At 43.5% G+C, this 16,926-nt stretch overlaps 1 protein-coding gene and 1 long non-coding RNA gene across 4 annotated transcripts in view; one reads left to right on the forward strand and one right to left on the reverse strand.

Annotated features, from left to right (window-relative positions):
- The window catches only part of PBK (PDZ binding kinase), a 22,249-nt gene extending 17,197 nt beyond the window's left edge, over positions 1 to 5,052 (reverse strand). The window contains exon 1 of one of the 3 annotated variants that reach the window (XM_009212749.4): positions 4,601 to 5,052. The gene's annotated coding sequence lies outside the window, so the exon portion shown is untranslated. The remainder of the gene's footprint in view (positions 1 to 4,600) is intronic. The other 2 variants (XM_009212748.4, XM_009212750.4) reach the window with 2 other exon arrangements.
- LOC103886699 lies at positions 5,031 to 16,508 on the forward strand. Its single transcript, XR_650479.4, has 3 exons — positions 5,031 to 5,540; positions 11,534 to 11,609; positions 15,885 to 16,508. It is a non-coding gene; the product is annotated as an uncharacterized LOC103886699 (long non-coding RNA).
- The last annotated feature ends 418 nt before the right edge of the window (positions 16,509 to 16,926 follow it).

Here is a 16,926-nt window from a genome sequence, read left to right on the forward strand (position 1 = left end):
GACCAATATGGAGAAACCCTGTCTCTACTAAAAATACAAAATCAGCCAGGCGTGGTGGCGCATGCCTGTAATCCCAGCTGCTCGGGAGGCTGAGGCAGGAAAGAATCGCTTGAACCCGGGAGGCAGGGGTTGCAGTGAGCCGAGTTCGTGCCATTGCATTCCAGCCTGGGCAATAAGAGTGAAACTCTGTCTCACCAAAAAAAAAAAAACACAAACAAAAAAAAAATGCCTATAACATTATCACTCATTTTATCACAAACAAAATTTGAGAACTAAAAAAGACCTCAACAAACATTTCGTCGAATTTTACTTAAAATGAGGAAACTAAAACCAAAAAGTATAATTACTTACCCCTGTCATAATATTAGTGATTCGGTATTTTTAATTATAAAGTAATATATGCACTTAGCTAAAAAAAAAAAAAAAAATCACCTAGTACAACAAGGTAATCAGTATGTCTCCCTCTCACACTTCCCAGGAGTAGTTGTTAACAGGTCTCTTATATCCTTTAAGGAAACTGTGCAAGCAGCATTTTTCATAACAGTCAAAAGGCAGAAACAACAGAACTCTCCATCAGATGATGAATGGATAAACAAAATATGTGACATAGCTATACAATGGAATATTCAGTCATAAAAAGGAATAAAGTGCCAATATATACAAGAATGAACCTTGAAAACATTATACTAAAGAAGCCAGACACATAAAGGCTACATATATGATGATACCATTTTTTTTTTCTTGAGATCGAGTCTGGCTCTGTCACCCAGACTGTAGTGCAGTGGCGTGATCTAGACTCGCTGCAACCTCTGCCTCCCAGATTCAAGCGATTCTCCTGCCTCAGCCTCCTAAGTATCTGGGACTACCGGCACCCACCACCACGCCTGGCTAATTTTTATATTTTTGGTAGAGATGGAGTTTCACCATATTGGCCAGGCTGGTCTTGAACTCCTGACCTTGTGATCCACCCACCTGGGCCTCCCAAAGTGCTGGGATTACAGGCATAAGCCACCGTGCCCATCCAATGATCCCATTTTTAGGAAATGTCCAGAACAGGCAAATCATGGAGACAAAAAATAGCTGAATAGTTGCTAGGGGCGGGGAGACAAAGAATGTGGAATGACTGCCAGTGGGTATGGGGATTCTTTCTGGGGTGATGAAAAGGTTCTAAAACCAGATAATGGTTTGATATATTAATCTCTGAGTATACTAGAAACTACTGAATTTTACACTTTCAAAAGATGCATTTTTATGATACATCAATTATCTCAATAAATGGTTATAAAAATTGTCTATGAAAATAAAATGAGGCCGGGTATGGTGGCTCACACCTGTAATCCCAGCACTTTGGGAGGCCAAGGCAGGCGGATCAGTTGAGGTCAGGAGTTCGAAACCAGCCTAGCCAACATGGCGAAACCTCGTCTCTACTAAAAATACAAAAAAATTAGCCGGGCATGGTGGCCTGTACCTGTCATCCCAGCTACTTGGGAGGCTGAGGCAGGAGAATCGCTTGAACCTGGAAGGTGGAGGTTGCAGTTTGCCAAGATCACGCCACTCCACTCCAGCCTGGGCAACAGAGCGAGATTCCATCTCAAAAAAAAAAAAAAAAAGAACGAAATAAAAGAAAATGTACATACCACATATATAAACAAAGCAACTCAATGTGTTTCTTCCTTCTGTAACATATTTAAGAATTTTTTTATTTTAAAAATTATATTTCTTTTTAAAAAATCAGGTTTCCTATTAGATTTATTTATTATAAAGCAAAACTGTTCCTACATGTCTATAAGCTCATTTATCTATATAAAAAGTTGGGAAGAAGGGGGATTTGCTTAAATTTTTTATGGAGCCCTTAATAATAGCATCTTTAAAAACTGTGTAGTAAGGGGAAGAAAATAATCTCAAAGGCCTAGCTTTAACTGTCTATTAATGACAAGTTTGTTCATCTTGTTTAAAATGTAGCTACAATCACTATTGTCTTTAGATTTACCTGTACTGAGAACACTGAAGAGCCCCTTTACATGTATTTGTCAAGAATATAATAATTTTATGAAGTGATGCATTTAACTTGAAGGCAGGACAGCAGAATTTCTGAAACCAGTTTCAGAACTTTGGGGAAGGGATAAACTATTTAGCAGAGTGGTTGCAGGAGGTATTTCTACTTCGGAAATAATTTCCCCATGTCATTCTGACTCCCCTTCTTCCATCTGTGTTATCTTTCCCCACAGGACGCTGTGATGTGGCACCTCAAAGATCTTCTAAGACTTTTTTTTTTTTTTTTTTGAGACAGTTTCACTCTTGTTGCCCAGGCTGGAGTGAAATGGTGCAATCTCGGCTCACTGCAACCTCTACCTCCCAGGTTCAAGCAATTCTCCTGCTTTAGCCTCTCAAGTAGCTGGGATTACAGGCATGTACCACCATGCCCAGCTAATTTTTTGTATTTAGTAGAGACGGGGTTTCACCATGTTGATCAGGCTGGTCTCAAACGCCTGACCTTAGGTGATCCACCTGCCTCAGCCTCCCAAAGTGCTCGGATTATAGGCGTGAGCCACCGCACCCAGCTTTCTCTAAGATTTCTACCTACCTGTGTGAAGCTACTCTTCATTCACTCAATCAATAGGCACACACTGAGCACATACTATGTGCTCTAACAGTGCACTGTTCTACACTTTGGAAATAGAGCAGCAAACTAGACCCAAACAAGTATGAAGATAAACGTACACTATTTCAGGGGAAATATATATCAGTGAAGGGAGCAGAAGGCCTTGGGAAGGGGCTTAATATTTGAGTTTAAAGTGGTCAAGAAAGGTCTCCTTGAGAAACTCATTTGAAGGAAGTGAGGGAGCAGGGCCAAGCAAATATCTAGTGGAAGTATTCCAGAAAGAGGACAAGAAATACAAAGACCTGAGGCAGAAATCTTCACGAAGAGGCAAGCTAGCAAGGGGGAGAAAGAAACAAAGTCAGGGAGGCTGGGGGTAGGAAGTTGCAAGTCAAGTAGAGCATTGTAGCCACAGGACTCTGACTTCTACTCAACTGTAGTCACAGTCAAGATTTCAGCTTGTACTGAGAGAAAGCTGTTGGAGAGTTTTGTGGAGAGGAGTCAAATAGGTGGGTGGATACGGGTCTAGAATGCAAGCTGAAGATTTAAGTTTGTGGGATGGCAGCACGCAGACGTTATTAAAGCCAAGAGACTAGGTAAGATCATCTAGGGAGTAAACCGTAGAGAGAAGAGGGGTGAGCCCTAGGGCATCCAAGCATGAGAAAGGAAAAACAAAGCAACCAAGGAGGTGCCAACAAAGTAGGATGCAGAAAACCCGGGCGCATAGTGTCCTGGAAATCTTATAATGAGCCTTATAAGTCTCACTGCCTTTTCCCGCTCAGTCTACGGAGGATTTGATATTCGGAAGCAGCATGTTTTAAAAAAAGAAAACCTATCTCTAAAAACAACTAGGTTTAAACAGAAGTCTTAACATTTCATTATATTCTCCTAGGACTGAGTCCCACCTTCTACTCCAAGCTATTTGCACCTCAATATACCATGTCCTATTCATTTCACAGTTGTCTGAGGGCCACTTTTTTCCCGACTGCACACTCAGGTTTAGGCATTAACTACTGACAGATGGCTTTTGGCCAGTAGCCCAAACTCTGCCTCAGATTATGTATGTATTGTATATGCATTCTTAACATTAATTGTTAAATAACCATACTAATTCTAAATCACAAGGTTCTCATGAAGATGACAGCTAAAAAAAAGTGAATATTTAGATGAAGATATATTAGAAATGGCAGTAGGATGACCGTGAGCAGAATCTCATAATCTGTGGATTAAGATATTTTTAACAATCAAGTACTGTTTAAGAAGGGCATGAATGGGCTGTGGCTCAAAGCCTGTAACCGCACTTTGGAGGCCGAGACGGGCTGGATCACGAGGTGAGGAGATCAAGACCATCCCATAACACGGTGAAACCCCTGCCCCTACTAAAATACAAAACGGGGCCGGGCGAAAGTATGCATGCCTGGAGTCCCGCGCCACTCGGGAGGCTTCGAGGCAGGTATCGGGCGAACTCAGCGGGCGGAGCTTGCAGCAGCCATATCCGCCACTGCACTCCGCCTTTGCGATGACTCATTCAAAAAAAAAAAAAAAGCAGCATTGGCGTGAGCGGCAGCACCGCCGTGCTTAATCTGACAGATCTACCAGGTCAAAACGTCAGTGACCTTTGGGCCCTAAGCCTGGGACCCCGGGACTTGACAAAAACCTGATACCACGGGATTGCGCTTTGGCGCGCGACGGCAGCAGAAAACGGAAAAATAAAAGAATGAGAGGAAAAAGTAAAGGAGAAAAGAGAAAGTAGATGTAGAACGTCCAAGGGAAAGCAAAGGGCAAGTGTGGACCGCATGACTGCGCCCCTTCGGCATCCTCACACGCTCAGCAGGGTTCGAGGAGGTCAGGACTGGTTCATCCATCCAGGACTCGCTGGCAATAATATTGCCAAAATCCTTCTTCGGCTGTAACCAGATCCTACCCTGTCACGAAAGCCCCTGCAGAGGCCTCGGCTCCGGGCTCGGCCCCCGCCGGGGCTCGCAAAAAATTTCCCCTTACCAGAGTCTCAGCCCCGGGAAGGAAAGGTCGGAGGTGAAGAGAAATCGTGGCCAAGTACCTCTTTAAAATTGGTCCCGAGAGGCCCCCAGCGAGACCCTGTATCTGCCTCTAGCACCAACACGTACGCCCGACAGCGGCAGCGGCCGTTGCGATTCGAGCCCTCCCGGCTTTCAAAAGGTCGCGCGCTGCGCCAGCGCCAGCAGCCGGAGCTACGGGGCGGCGCGAAGGACATGCCCCGCCGATTCGCCATTCCTACTCCCTCTCCCAGGCTTCCCAGTGACCGCCGGCGCCAAAGACAAGGGAAGGAAGGAAAGGCGCGGGGAACACAAACACTTACAGGAACCATCAGCCCTTCCGAGGAGCACGGACCCGTGAATAGAACACACGTGCCTGTGCTGAAGGCTGAAGCGCTCTCCAAACGCTCATATCCGTGCTGAGTGTGTCGTGATTATGATGTCAATTTTATTTTAGGTTTATGAGGCCTTGAAACACTATCAGGACAAATGTGTGGCTTAAGAAACAATCATCTTTAGCCGAGAAAAAAAAAAAAGTTATTTAGAAATGTTGCTAACTCATGTAATTGCCACATTCAGTTCAATATTCTTTATTCAACGATTATTTAGGAACATCTGCTCCCCAGGAGGGGATGGGCCATGGGGCAGACCAGGGGGCCCAGTGCTCCGGGCAGGGGGTACCCCTTGTGGGGCCGCTCATTTCTGTTTTAAGGTACACCAAGGGTTGGAAAAACCACACCAAGCAAAGAACTTGCATCAAGATCGCGACTGGAATCCATTAATGTAGGTGGCAAAGCCCCACAAGTCTGATCACCGCCTGGTGAGAAGGCTTCTCCCCAGGACACGTGGAAGATGTGCCCTGAGGCATCCACCGAGGATGGCGCAGGTCCTGAGGATCGAGGAGATCAAAGAATATGAGCCAAGAGGTACAAATCACATGTTGGAGTTTGCCTTCCCCTATGTGACCACAGTTCTAGATGATGCAAAAATTTACTCAAGCCATGCTAAGAAAGCTACTGATGTGCAATTGCAATGCAGTGTGCGCCGACCAGCTTTTATACCTCTCCACCCCAAGAGATTTTCATTAGATATTGCAAGGCAAAGAAATCAAACCCCTTCGCCATTGATCAAGCCCTATTCAAGTCCTAGATTGCCACCCAATAGATATTGCTTAACAGCTCCAAACTATATGTTGCAGGGAAAACCCCAAAACTAGGGTACAGCCACAGAGGCTACCTGACTTGGAGTAGGAAGGAATTGAGAGCAGGCCCTTAGAGTAAAATGAGAGCAAATTTAATTAAGAAAGTAAAGGAATAAAGGGGTGGCTACTCCATAAGCAGAGCAGCCTGGAGTGTTGCAGGTTGGCTATTTTTATGGTTATTTCTTGATTATATGCTAAATAGAGGGTGGATTATTCATGAGTTTTACAAGAAGGCCCTGGGGATTTTCTGGAACTGAGGGTTCCTCCTCCTTTTAGACCAGAGAGGGCAATAACTTCCCGGGTTGCCATAGCATTTGTAAACTGTCATGGCACTCAGGGGAGTGTCCTTCAGCAGCTAAATCATTATAATTATCCTACAATGAGAAGTGAGGATGACCAGAGGTCATCCACTAATGGATTTCCGTTGCAATCTTTATCCAGGTTATTTGCCTGGAGTGGTTTTTCCAACCCTGGTATACCAGGAAAGGAAACGCTGAGTGGCTCCCCATGGGGTGCCCTCTTGGTTTTGGTGGGTTTGGGCCGCCCTCTTTACTGCGTCTGTTTTATCAGTAGGGGTCTTTGTGACCTCTATCTTGTGAAATCAGTCCTGTCAAACTCCTGTCTCATACATACAGGCTTAAGTCTTAAAAGAAAAAGGCATCAACTTCTGAGGGAAGAATAACAGTCCCCATGATATCAGTGGGCCAGGGGAGGTCCTCAAATGCCGGTGGGCCCTGAACCCCGCTCTTGACACCGTCTTGAGAATGAATTCAAAGATGAGTTGGAAAATGGTGAAAGTATGGAGATTTATTGCAAAGGGAAAAAGTACACACTTAAAAACAGGGATTGTGGGTATACTCAAGAGAATCACACAGTGGGGTTTGCAGTTTCTCTCTATAGGGGTTTCTTTAACCAAGGGGTGGAATATTGATGAAAATTCTTGGAAAAAGATGGAGATTTCTTGAACTGTGGTGCCACTCATTTTTACACCAATATGGGTGTTCCCAGAACTGTCACTGCACTGGTGGGTGTGATTTAGTGTGTTAATGAGCATATAATGAGGTCCTAGGTGAAACCTAGGTCAAATCCAGTGCATTGCGTCTAGTTGGTCTTAGCTAGCTTGGTCCACACCCTGTTTTTCAGGGGTTCATCAGCCCATAGCCCCTACTCAAGGGAAACTTCTGTTTGGAGTTTTTATTCTCCTGTGAACACCCTGCATTATTTCTGTCTCACCCAGGTTAAATGTTGGGTCAGTTACTAGCCCACCAGGTGCTCACACACTGGGCATACCACCCCCACAAACCATGTTTGTGGCAAGGACTCGAAACCATGTTTGTGTAAACACTCAAATGTCCCTCACAAGGCAAAGGTTTACAGTGCAGATGTCTGCTTCACATTGCCCTGTGAAGCATTAATTCCTGTAACATCAGCAATTCAGAATGTTCTGATTAATCCGCCACGAATGGTCCAGAGACATTCTTATTACACTAATATGGTGTCATCACAAACTACCGCCAATGAAAAGAAAACATGAAGAAGGTGATGATGATGATAATTTGTAATCTAGCTTTGATGTATGTAACATGTATACTTGATTTTGAATTCACTGTACTGAAATTAATCATGCATGCTAGATGCTTTCAAGTTGTGTTTTAGACAACTTAATTAATATTTCATGAGTATAGTTACTATATTTTCAACTGAAATATTAGATTTTCTTTAATAGGATAAGTAATGGTTTTTCATCAGCCTTTAAGTGTAAATAATAAAGTTGTCCTTCATCAATTAAAAAAAAACACATTTATAGAGCACCTACTTCTACCCTTCAAAGTCCAATCTTTCAGCATCCCTAAGCTTCCTTCCCATCTCAGGAGGAGGCAGGGGATGGGGGCTAAGGAAACTTAACCAAATCACTCCTCCTCTCCTAAGTCTTTACTTTCACCCCCTCTAATAGTCATTTTTCTTCAACATCAAACAATAACAATAATAGCAAACACGTATTTAGTATTTATTGTATGTCAGGTCTTGTTTCATGTATTAGCTCATTTAATCTTCAGAACTCTATGATGTAGGTTACTATGATTGTAAACTCCATTTTTCAAATGAGGAAACTGAGGCACAGAAAGGTTAATTTGCCTAAAGTCACAGGCTTTAGCAATTGGTAGAGCCTCAATTCGAAACCATGTTGCCCTCTTTAAAGACTTCCTCTTTAACAAATGTGCTTAAAATCTCTTCCACATTACACATATGTGCACACACACATACACCCCTCCACCTCTGGGGCCTTTCCATTTTTGGTCACCCTCTTTCAAGCACAGAAGCATAGTGTCTCAGCTCTCCTTCTCTCAACTCTTATTCTAATTTTCTTGTGCAGGCATTATATTATAGACCTCATCACCTTTTCTTTAAGGATCTATAGTGTTCTATACTTTTTATGAAGTCCTACATTTTTACAAGCTGATTTTCTACTCTTACTGGCTAATAAAATCCTGCCTAAAGCCAGAGCCTGAAAGCTTCATAATTAACCATTGCTAGTGAAAAGAAACTCCAGGGAGATCGACGCAGATGTAAAATGAGGCCAAAAGCATGCACGAGAGCAAAGGCCCTGGTGTAAAGCCTTACTCATAACCATCCTGTTCCCCATCTTGCAACCATAAAACTACCTCCAGAGATGAACCGTAGAAACATCTGAACTTCACAAGTGCAGTGTTATCATTTGTGAAATGTAACCATGAACTCAAAATCTTGTATACTAGTCAGTTGTCATGGAAAACAGCTTGCAACCCAGATCATTATTTATTTCAGTGTATAAGTGACCTGGTTTCCTTGGTTTAGCAAAAGAGCCCACAACTCTGACATTTGGCTGCCTGAGCCCAAAGAAACATCGGCACTGTCATCTTTTTACGGCATAAACTCTAACTTCTGGTCCATGCAGGACCTCACCTTTTGATTTTCAAGGGCCTAGTTTGAAAATGAAAAAGAAAGTTAACTTTTTTCTCTCTCTCTCTTTTTTTTGAGACGGAGTCTGGCTCTGTCACTTCAGGCTGGAGTGCAGTAGTGGGATCTCAGGCACTGTAAGCTCAGCCTCCTGAAGTTTGTTTCTGCCATTCTCCTGCCTCAGCCTCCCTGAGTAGCTGGGACTACAGGTGGCCCCACGCCGCCTGCCAGTTTTTTTGTACTTTTTTTTAGTAGAGACAGGGTTTCACTGTGTTAGCCAGGATGGTCTCGATCTCCTGACCTCGTGATCCGCCCATCTCGGCCTCCCAAAGTGTTGGGATTACAGGCTTGAGCCACCGCGCCCGGCCCTTTTCTCTCTTTTTTACTGCTATTGCATTCTAATTACTTCAAAGCTAAGTAAATTGCTGCCGATTGTGATATAGGAGTTAAGAAGAAATTAGGCAGATAGTGAGGGTAAGGAAGTCCTCAGTAAGGTTTCCTTTTAATGAAAAGCAGCCCCCAAATCATCTTCTCTTCTAACAAAGAGCAGCCTGTAAAATCGATCTGCGGACATAGACATGCAAGCTTCCAGCTGTGAATGCTGTCAGCTGTGCCAGTAGGAAAAGGCTGCCTGGGGCTAGGCATGTTCAACATGGCGGTTCCATCTATCCCTTTCCCTGTCAACCATGTGCACAGTAAGGAGCAGGCAACACGCACTGGCCAAGTAGAAACCCCATTTGCATAATAAAAGATTAGGGTAGGTGGCCAGCTATGTAAACGTCCCACCTGGTCCAACCAATCTTGGGCCGTATGTAAATCAGACACTGCCTCAAGCCTGTCTATAAAACCCTGTGCGCTCCACCAAGGGACAGAAGTCCCACTGGGTTGCCCCTCTTTCTTGCAGGAGAGAGAGCTGTTCTCCTTTCTCTTTCTTTTGCCTATTAAATCTCTACTCCTAAAGCCACTTCTTGTGTGTCCACATACTCCATTTCCTTGCGTAAAATGAGGAACCTCCGGTATTTACCCCAGACAACGACACTACTTCAATTGGTTAGGTGTGAACTTTTAGGAAAGAAGAGGAAAAATATCGAAACGTTAAGGTTTTGTCTTGTTACATCTGTATATCCAACCAATCAACTTAAAACATCCCTAGGGTGCTTCTCAGGTGTCCCAAAGCCATTAGGTCCTCAGATGAGGCCAACGAGCAACAGACTTGGATTAACCTAGAAATGTTCAGCAAAGAAGCTAAATGCAAAAGAATACACTATTGCATAATGCTATTCATATGAAGCTCAAAACAGGCAAAACAAAGCCATAGTATTTAGGAGTGCATGCTTAACCGACAAAAACATTACAAGGTAACACCACCAAAGTGACTACCATCAAAATCAGGTTCATGATCACTTTGGAGGAAGAAAATAGGAAGGATCAGGAGGAGAAAGAGAGGGGCTCCTGGGGTGCTGACATTCTAGCTCCCCACCTGGGTGATGCGACACAAGGGTTTGCTTTGATAAATCATTGTGCTGGACATTTTGTTTTGGGTACTTTTCTGTAGTGTTAAGTCCACAGGGGAAGAGCTTTTTAAAAGCAAAGGGACATGTACTCCATAAATATATACACCTACTGTGTACCCCTAAAAAGTTAAAAATTTAAATTTAAAAAAAAAGCGAAGGGAGAAGAAAAAAAGTGTGATGGAAGGTGAGCCCAGGAAGGTCTGTCACCCACATAGGGACACAGCAAACAGGTTCCGTTTATGAATTTGATCTTGTCAATAAGATGTACCCGGTGCAATCTGGAAGGCAGAAATGAGATGGAATCCCCTTCCTGCCCCTTGCCTGTTTCCCCTGGCAAGTACAGCTCGGTGGGGGCAGAGCGGGGTTGGGGGGGTGGTTTGAGGGTTTCAGCAACCACATTCCAGTATCTAGTCACTTACTTCATGGGTCTTGAAAGACACCTGCAGTGGCAGTGGTGGTCTCCCAATCTGTAGATCACAGCTACAATGGGTGTCCTTGAATCTAACATGAACCCAGCACCCCCAGTCCCAGTCTCCTGCCTGGCAATGGGCAGGTGCATAGTGGAAAAACAGTTTTTCTCTACACTCACACTCAACACTTCTGTGACCAGATGTGCACACTTTTTCCCATGCCAGCCACTTCTCCCACACCAGCTGGGTGTCATACAATTCAATTCAATTCTGACACAGAGCAGAATTACCACAGACCTCACAGGTTAAGGGCTCAGTCCCAAACACCAGCCCCCACTTCAGATGCCAATCACAAGTAGTAAGTCCCCAGGTTACCCACAACTTCTATCTGATTTGGCTACAAACTGGAGCTTCCCATGAACCCCACCTGGGGTTCAATGGTTTGCTAGAGCAGCAACCAGAACCCAGGAAGACAGTTTACTTACTGTTGTCAATTTATTACTGAGGATATTTCAGTCAGATGAAGAGGTACAGCATAGGGCAAGGTCTAGAAGGGTCCCCCCAGCATAGGTCCTCATAGAGTTAGAGTGTACTACTGTCCTGGCACGTGGATGCATTCACCAACCTAGAATCTCCCTGAACTCTATCTTTTAGGGATGTTAATGGAGGCTTCATCACAAAGGCATGATTGATTATTAACTCAATCGCTAGACCCTCTTCCCTCCCTGGAGAATGAAGGGTAGGGGTGAAAGTTCTAGGCTTCTGATCATGGCTTGGTCATTCTGGTGACAAGCTCCCATTCAGCAGCCCAGCAAAAGTCACCTACAGATAGTATAACAGATGCTCCTATCACCCAGGTCATTCCAAGGGATGAGGAGCTCCGAGTCCAAACCCTGGCATCTGGGAGAGGTGCAGCTGCAGCTGTGGAGCAAGGTGGGTGCTTGCAGGGAAGAACCCTTTGCACAGTCACCTTGGGAGGGCTGGTCTCCACCAGCTTTGTTCATCCTCAATGGCTAAAGGTTTTCATTTGCAGTTTTCTGACTTTTCCTACCTCCCAATAAGAAGTGAAATTAGCTGGTTCTGGGAACATGGGGCTTGAAAAACAAGAAGTGCTTTGGAAAATGTGCTGGGATCCGAGTTGCCTGTAATTGATGAGTTCCTGCCTCCATTGTGGTCCAGTGAACTGGGAAGATGTGGCAGGGAACTCAAACCCTCCCTAAAGGGAAGACGCCTACTTAATGCCTAAGGAAGATGAGTTTTCCATCCTCTGTGATTGTGTAAGATTTCTGGGCTGACCCTGACATCTGGCCACAATCTCAGTACCCAGTCATTGTTTTTGTTCCACAATATTCTTTGCTTTTCAACTCCAGAAAAAAAAATTGTCTTGATTCTCAACATGTTAGGGTGAATCAATACAGTGATTAATAGGAAATAATTTTTGGTGGTTTATACTTTAAGTACTAAGTACCCACCTAGAATGTAAAGGGGGGCCAGGAACTTAGAGGGAATGTAAATCCTCCTGCACACTGGATGCTGTTTGAAATTATCCTGCCACTAAGGCAACAGCAGCATAAACATACTGGGTGAAGAAAAATAAGCCGGATGTTCTCAGGACATCTGAAAATCATTGGTTCAGACCCTTTCCTCAAGGAAGATAGTTAAATGGAGAAGTTGGTCGCTTTAGAACACATGAAGCTGAGGCATGAGAACAAGCCCAGAGCTTTTTCAGCAACATGACACACTGTTTGTTTGTTTGTTTGTTTTAATTAAAAAAAAAAAAAATTGGCCAGGCAGAGTGGCTCATGCCTGTAATCCCAGCAGTTTGGGAGGGTGGGTGGGAGGATTACTTGAGGCCAGGAATTAGAGATGAGCCTAGGCAACATAGCCAGACCCTGTCTCTCCAAAAAACAAAAGGAGAAAAATTAGAAAAAGCAATTAGCTGAGCATGGTGACTCATGCTTGCAGTCCCAGAGCCTTGGTAGGCCAAGGCAGGAGGATCGCTTGAGGCCAGGAGTTCAAGATCAGCCTGGGCAACATGGTGAGACCCTGTCTCTACAAAAAAATAAAATAGCCAGGCATGATGGCGTATGCTTGTAGCCCCAGCTGCTTGGAAGGCTGAGGTGGGAGGACTGTTTGAGCCAGGGAGTTTGAGGCTACCGTGAGCTATGACTGTACCATTGCACTTCACCTTGGGTGATAGAATGAGACCCTGTGAAAAACAAAAAAGCAAACCAAAAGAAACCTGTTCCTCAGGCACAACAAAGGGGTAGGTGGATATCAGAAGGGAAAGGCCTCCTAAGGCCTTAATACCTATGCCCCTTCATGCACCTATTAATATTCTCAGCATAAATTTAGCAGCCCTCAATCAGAGAACAGTCCCAAGCTAGGCATATAGCTCATTAAATAGCTGCTATGGTGAATGAGACTTACATGTTTGTTTTTTTAAATTGTAAGCCTGAACTAGGAGGACTTTGATGAGTCTCTTCCCTGTGTGTGGGAGGAGAGATTGCATTTTAAGGGATGCTCATGAAAACTTCAAAAGTGGGAAAACTCATTCAATTCCCTCCCTCATTCTCTTATTTATTACTTGAAAAAATGAACCTGAGCCAAGTGTTGAATGTTAAAAAAAAATGAAAAGATTAAGAAAAAATAAAAACAAAACCCTGCTTTCAGGGAGCATTCAGACTACTTAGCAAATAGAGGTAATACAATGTGTCAAAGAGATAATGGATGATAGTGAGCCTGACTGTGCTGGGGGTGTCCTGCAAGATTTCATTGACTTGGGTCTTGAAGTATGACAAGTTTGCATGATGATCCCGATTCGTGGGCACAAGGGTAGGGCAGGGCTCACCAGGCAAGAGGATAGGATGGGTAGAGACATGACAAAAGATGCATAATCTTTGAACAATGAAGAGCAAGGAAGGCTGGGTGTGGTGGCTCACTGCTGTAATCCCAGCCCTTTGAGAAGCTGAAATGGGAGGATCACTTGAGCTCAGAAGTTCAAGATCAGCCTGGGCAACATGGGGAGACCCCATCTCTACAAAAAATATTTAAGAAATTAGGTGGGTATGGGGGCACATACCCTTAGTCCCAGCTACTCCTCAGGAGGCTGAGGTAGGAGGATCACTTGGGCTGAGAAGGTTGAGGCTGCAGAGAGCCGTGACCATGCCACTGCACTCCAGCCTGGGTTGCAGAGCAAGATCCTGTCTCAAGGAAAACAATAATAATAATAAGGCAAGGAAAAGTAATTGGGGAAATAGAAAGAGGCCAGACCGTGGCCTTTTCTGGTGTAGAAATTTGAACTTTGTTTTGTAGGTCTTAGGGAGTCACAGTAGGATTTAAAGCAGGATAGTGACGTGATCAGAATCATGTGTTAGATGGAGAAATCTCCCTGAGATTATTGGAGGGAGCAGGTAATGGGAAATAGTGATAATCCAGGTGACAGATCAAGAAGGATGACACTGGCCAGTCACAGTGGACTGTAAAGAACAAAACCAATTCTACCCCAGCATTTTTGGGGTAGAATCAATTGCAGAGCTTGTGAAGTCATTAGAAGCCTCTTGCCAAAACAAAAGTTTGGTCCCTCAAGAAGAGTACTGCAACATGGTCAAAAGAGAAAGGCCAAAAGGGCTTTCCTAGATATTGCTCCTCTGTGTCAGAAATAGGCAGAGAACCAAAAAGAAAGGAAGCTAGGAAGAGTATTTACCAACCTATACCATGCCTCTGAATTCACATTGTGGTTAGGCTAAAACTCTAAGAGAATAATAGAATATAGTTGAAAATTCCAGGTTGGATCAAGACTTAAGGCATATCCTTTTGCAAAAAAATAGCATTAAAAAATACTATTTTGGGCCGGGTGCAGTGGCTCACGCCTGTAATCCCAGCACTTTGGGAGGCCGAGGCGGGCAGATCATGTGGTCAGGAGATGGAGACCATCCTGGCTAACTTGGTGAAACCCTATCTCTACTAAAAATACAAAAAATTACCTGGGCGTAGTGGCATGTGCCTGTAGTCCCAGCTACTCGGGAGGCTGAGGCAGGAGAATTGCTTGAACCCGGGAGGCGGAGGTTGCAGTGAGCCGAGATCACGACATTGCACTCCAGCCTGGGCAACAAGAGCAAGACTCCATTAAAAAAATATATATATATACTGTTTTGAAAAATGTAATGCATTTAATTTGTATTGAGTCAAAATTCACATGCAACGAAATGCATAGATTTTATGTGTATAATTGATAAGTACACACACAATACATTACTGTGTACACTACTCTTTTGTATGTGATTGGAAATAGTTTCTCCCAGTCTGTAGCTTGCCTTTTGATTTTCTTGACATCTTTTGATGAACAGAAGACTTTTTTTTTTTTTTTTGAGACAGAGTCTCGCTCTGTCACCCAGGCTAGAGTCTAGAGTGCAGTGGCACGATCTCAGCTCACTCCAACCTCCTGGGTTCATGCGATTCTCTTGCCTCAGCCTCCTGAGTAGCCGGGATTATAGGCATGCGCCACCACGCCTGGCTAATTTTTATAATTTTGGTAGAGATGGGGTTTTGCCATGTTGGCTAGGCTGATCTTGAACTCCTGACCTCAGGTGATCCACCTGCCTCGCCCTCCCAAAGTACTGGGCCACTGCGCTAAAAGAATATTTGATTTTAATGAAATCCAATTTAACATTTTTAATGGTTAGTTTCTTTTTTTAACACTTTATTTTCTTAGAGCAGTTTTAAGTTTACAGCAAGATTGAGCAGAAAAGATGGTATTTCCATATACTTTCTGCCCTCCACATGCACAGCCTTCCCCATTATCAACATCCCCCACCAGAGTGGTGCATTTGTTATAACTGATAAACCTACATTGATATATTAGTATTACCCAAAGTCTATAGTTTACCTTAGGGTTCACTCTTGGTGTTGTACATTGTGTGCATTTGGATAAATGTATAATAGCATGTATTCAACATTATGGTATCACCCAGAGTAGTTTCACTGCCCTAAAAATCCTCTGTGCTCCACCCATTCATCTCTCTCTCCCCAGTATGCCCTGGCAACTACTGACCTTTTTACTGTCTCCATAGTTTTCCTTTTTCCAGAGTGTCATATAGTTGCAGTCATATAGTATGTAGCCTTTTCAGATTGTCCTTTTTCACTTAGTGCTATATATTTAAGGTTCTTCCATGTCTTTCCAAGGCTCAATAACTAATTTCTTTTTAGCACTGGATAATAGTCCATCGTCTGGATGTAACAGTCACCTACTGAAGAACATCTTAGTTGCTTTCAAGTTTTGGTAGTTATGAATGAATAAAGCTGCTATAAACATTCATGTGTAGATTTGTGTGTTGACATAAGTTTTCAACTCTTTCGGGTAAATATCAAGGATCTAAAAGGTTAATGTTATACCCAATGTCATCTAAGTTTTCTCCTGAGTTATCTTCTATGAGTTTCAGTTTTACATCTTACATTTAGGTTTGTGATCCATTTTGAGATAATTTTTGTGAAGGATGTAAGGCCTGTGTCTAGATTTATATTTTTTTGCATATGAGTGTCCAGTTATTCCAGCACCACTTACTGAAAAGACTGTCCTTGCTCCATTGTATCACGTTTGCTCCTTTGGAAAAAATCAGTTGACTATATCTGTGTGGTTCTACATCTGGGTTCTCTATTTTGTTCCATTGATCAATTTGTCTATTATTTCACCAGTATCACACTGTCTTGATTATTGTAGTTTTATAGTAAGTATCAAAGTTAGGTGGTGTTGGCCAGGCATGCTGGCTCACTCCTGTAATCCCAGCACTTTGGGAGGCTGAGGCAGGCAGATCACCTGAGGTCAGGAGTTCAAGACCAGCCTGGCCAACATGACAAAACCCCCTCTCTACTAAAAATGTAAAAATTAGCTGGGTGTGGTGGCATGTGCCATAATTCCAGCTACTCAGGAGGCTGAGGCAGGAGAATTGCTTGAACCCAGGAGGTGGTGGTTGCAGTGAGCCGAAATTGCGCCACTGCACTCCAGCCTGGGTGACAGAGTGAGACTCTGTCTCAAAAAAAAAAAAAAAAAGTTATTGTCAGTCTTCCAACTTTGTTGTTTTCAGTCTATTGTGTTGACTATTCTGGTCTTTTGCCTCTCCACGTAAATTTTAGAATAAGTTTGTTGAGATCTACAATATAACTTGCTAAAATTGTGATTGAGATTGTACTGAATTTATAGTTGGGAAGAACTGACATCTTGACAACATTGAGTCTTCCTTTCCATGAACAT

This window comes from Papio anubis, chromosome 8 (genome assembly GCF_008728515.1).
Source record: "Papio anubis isolate 15944 chromosome 8, Panubis1.0, whole genome shotgun sequence".
Lineage (NCBI taxonomy): Eukaryota > Metazoa > Chordata > Mammalia > Primates > Cercopithecidae > Papio > Papio anubis.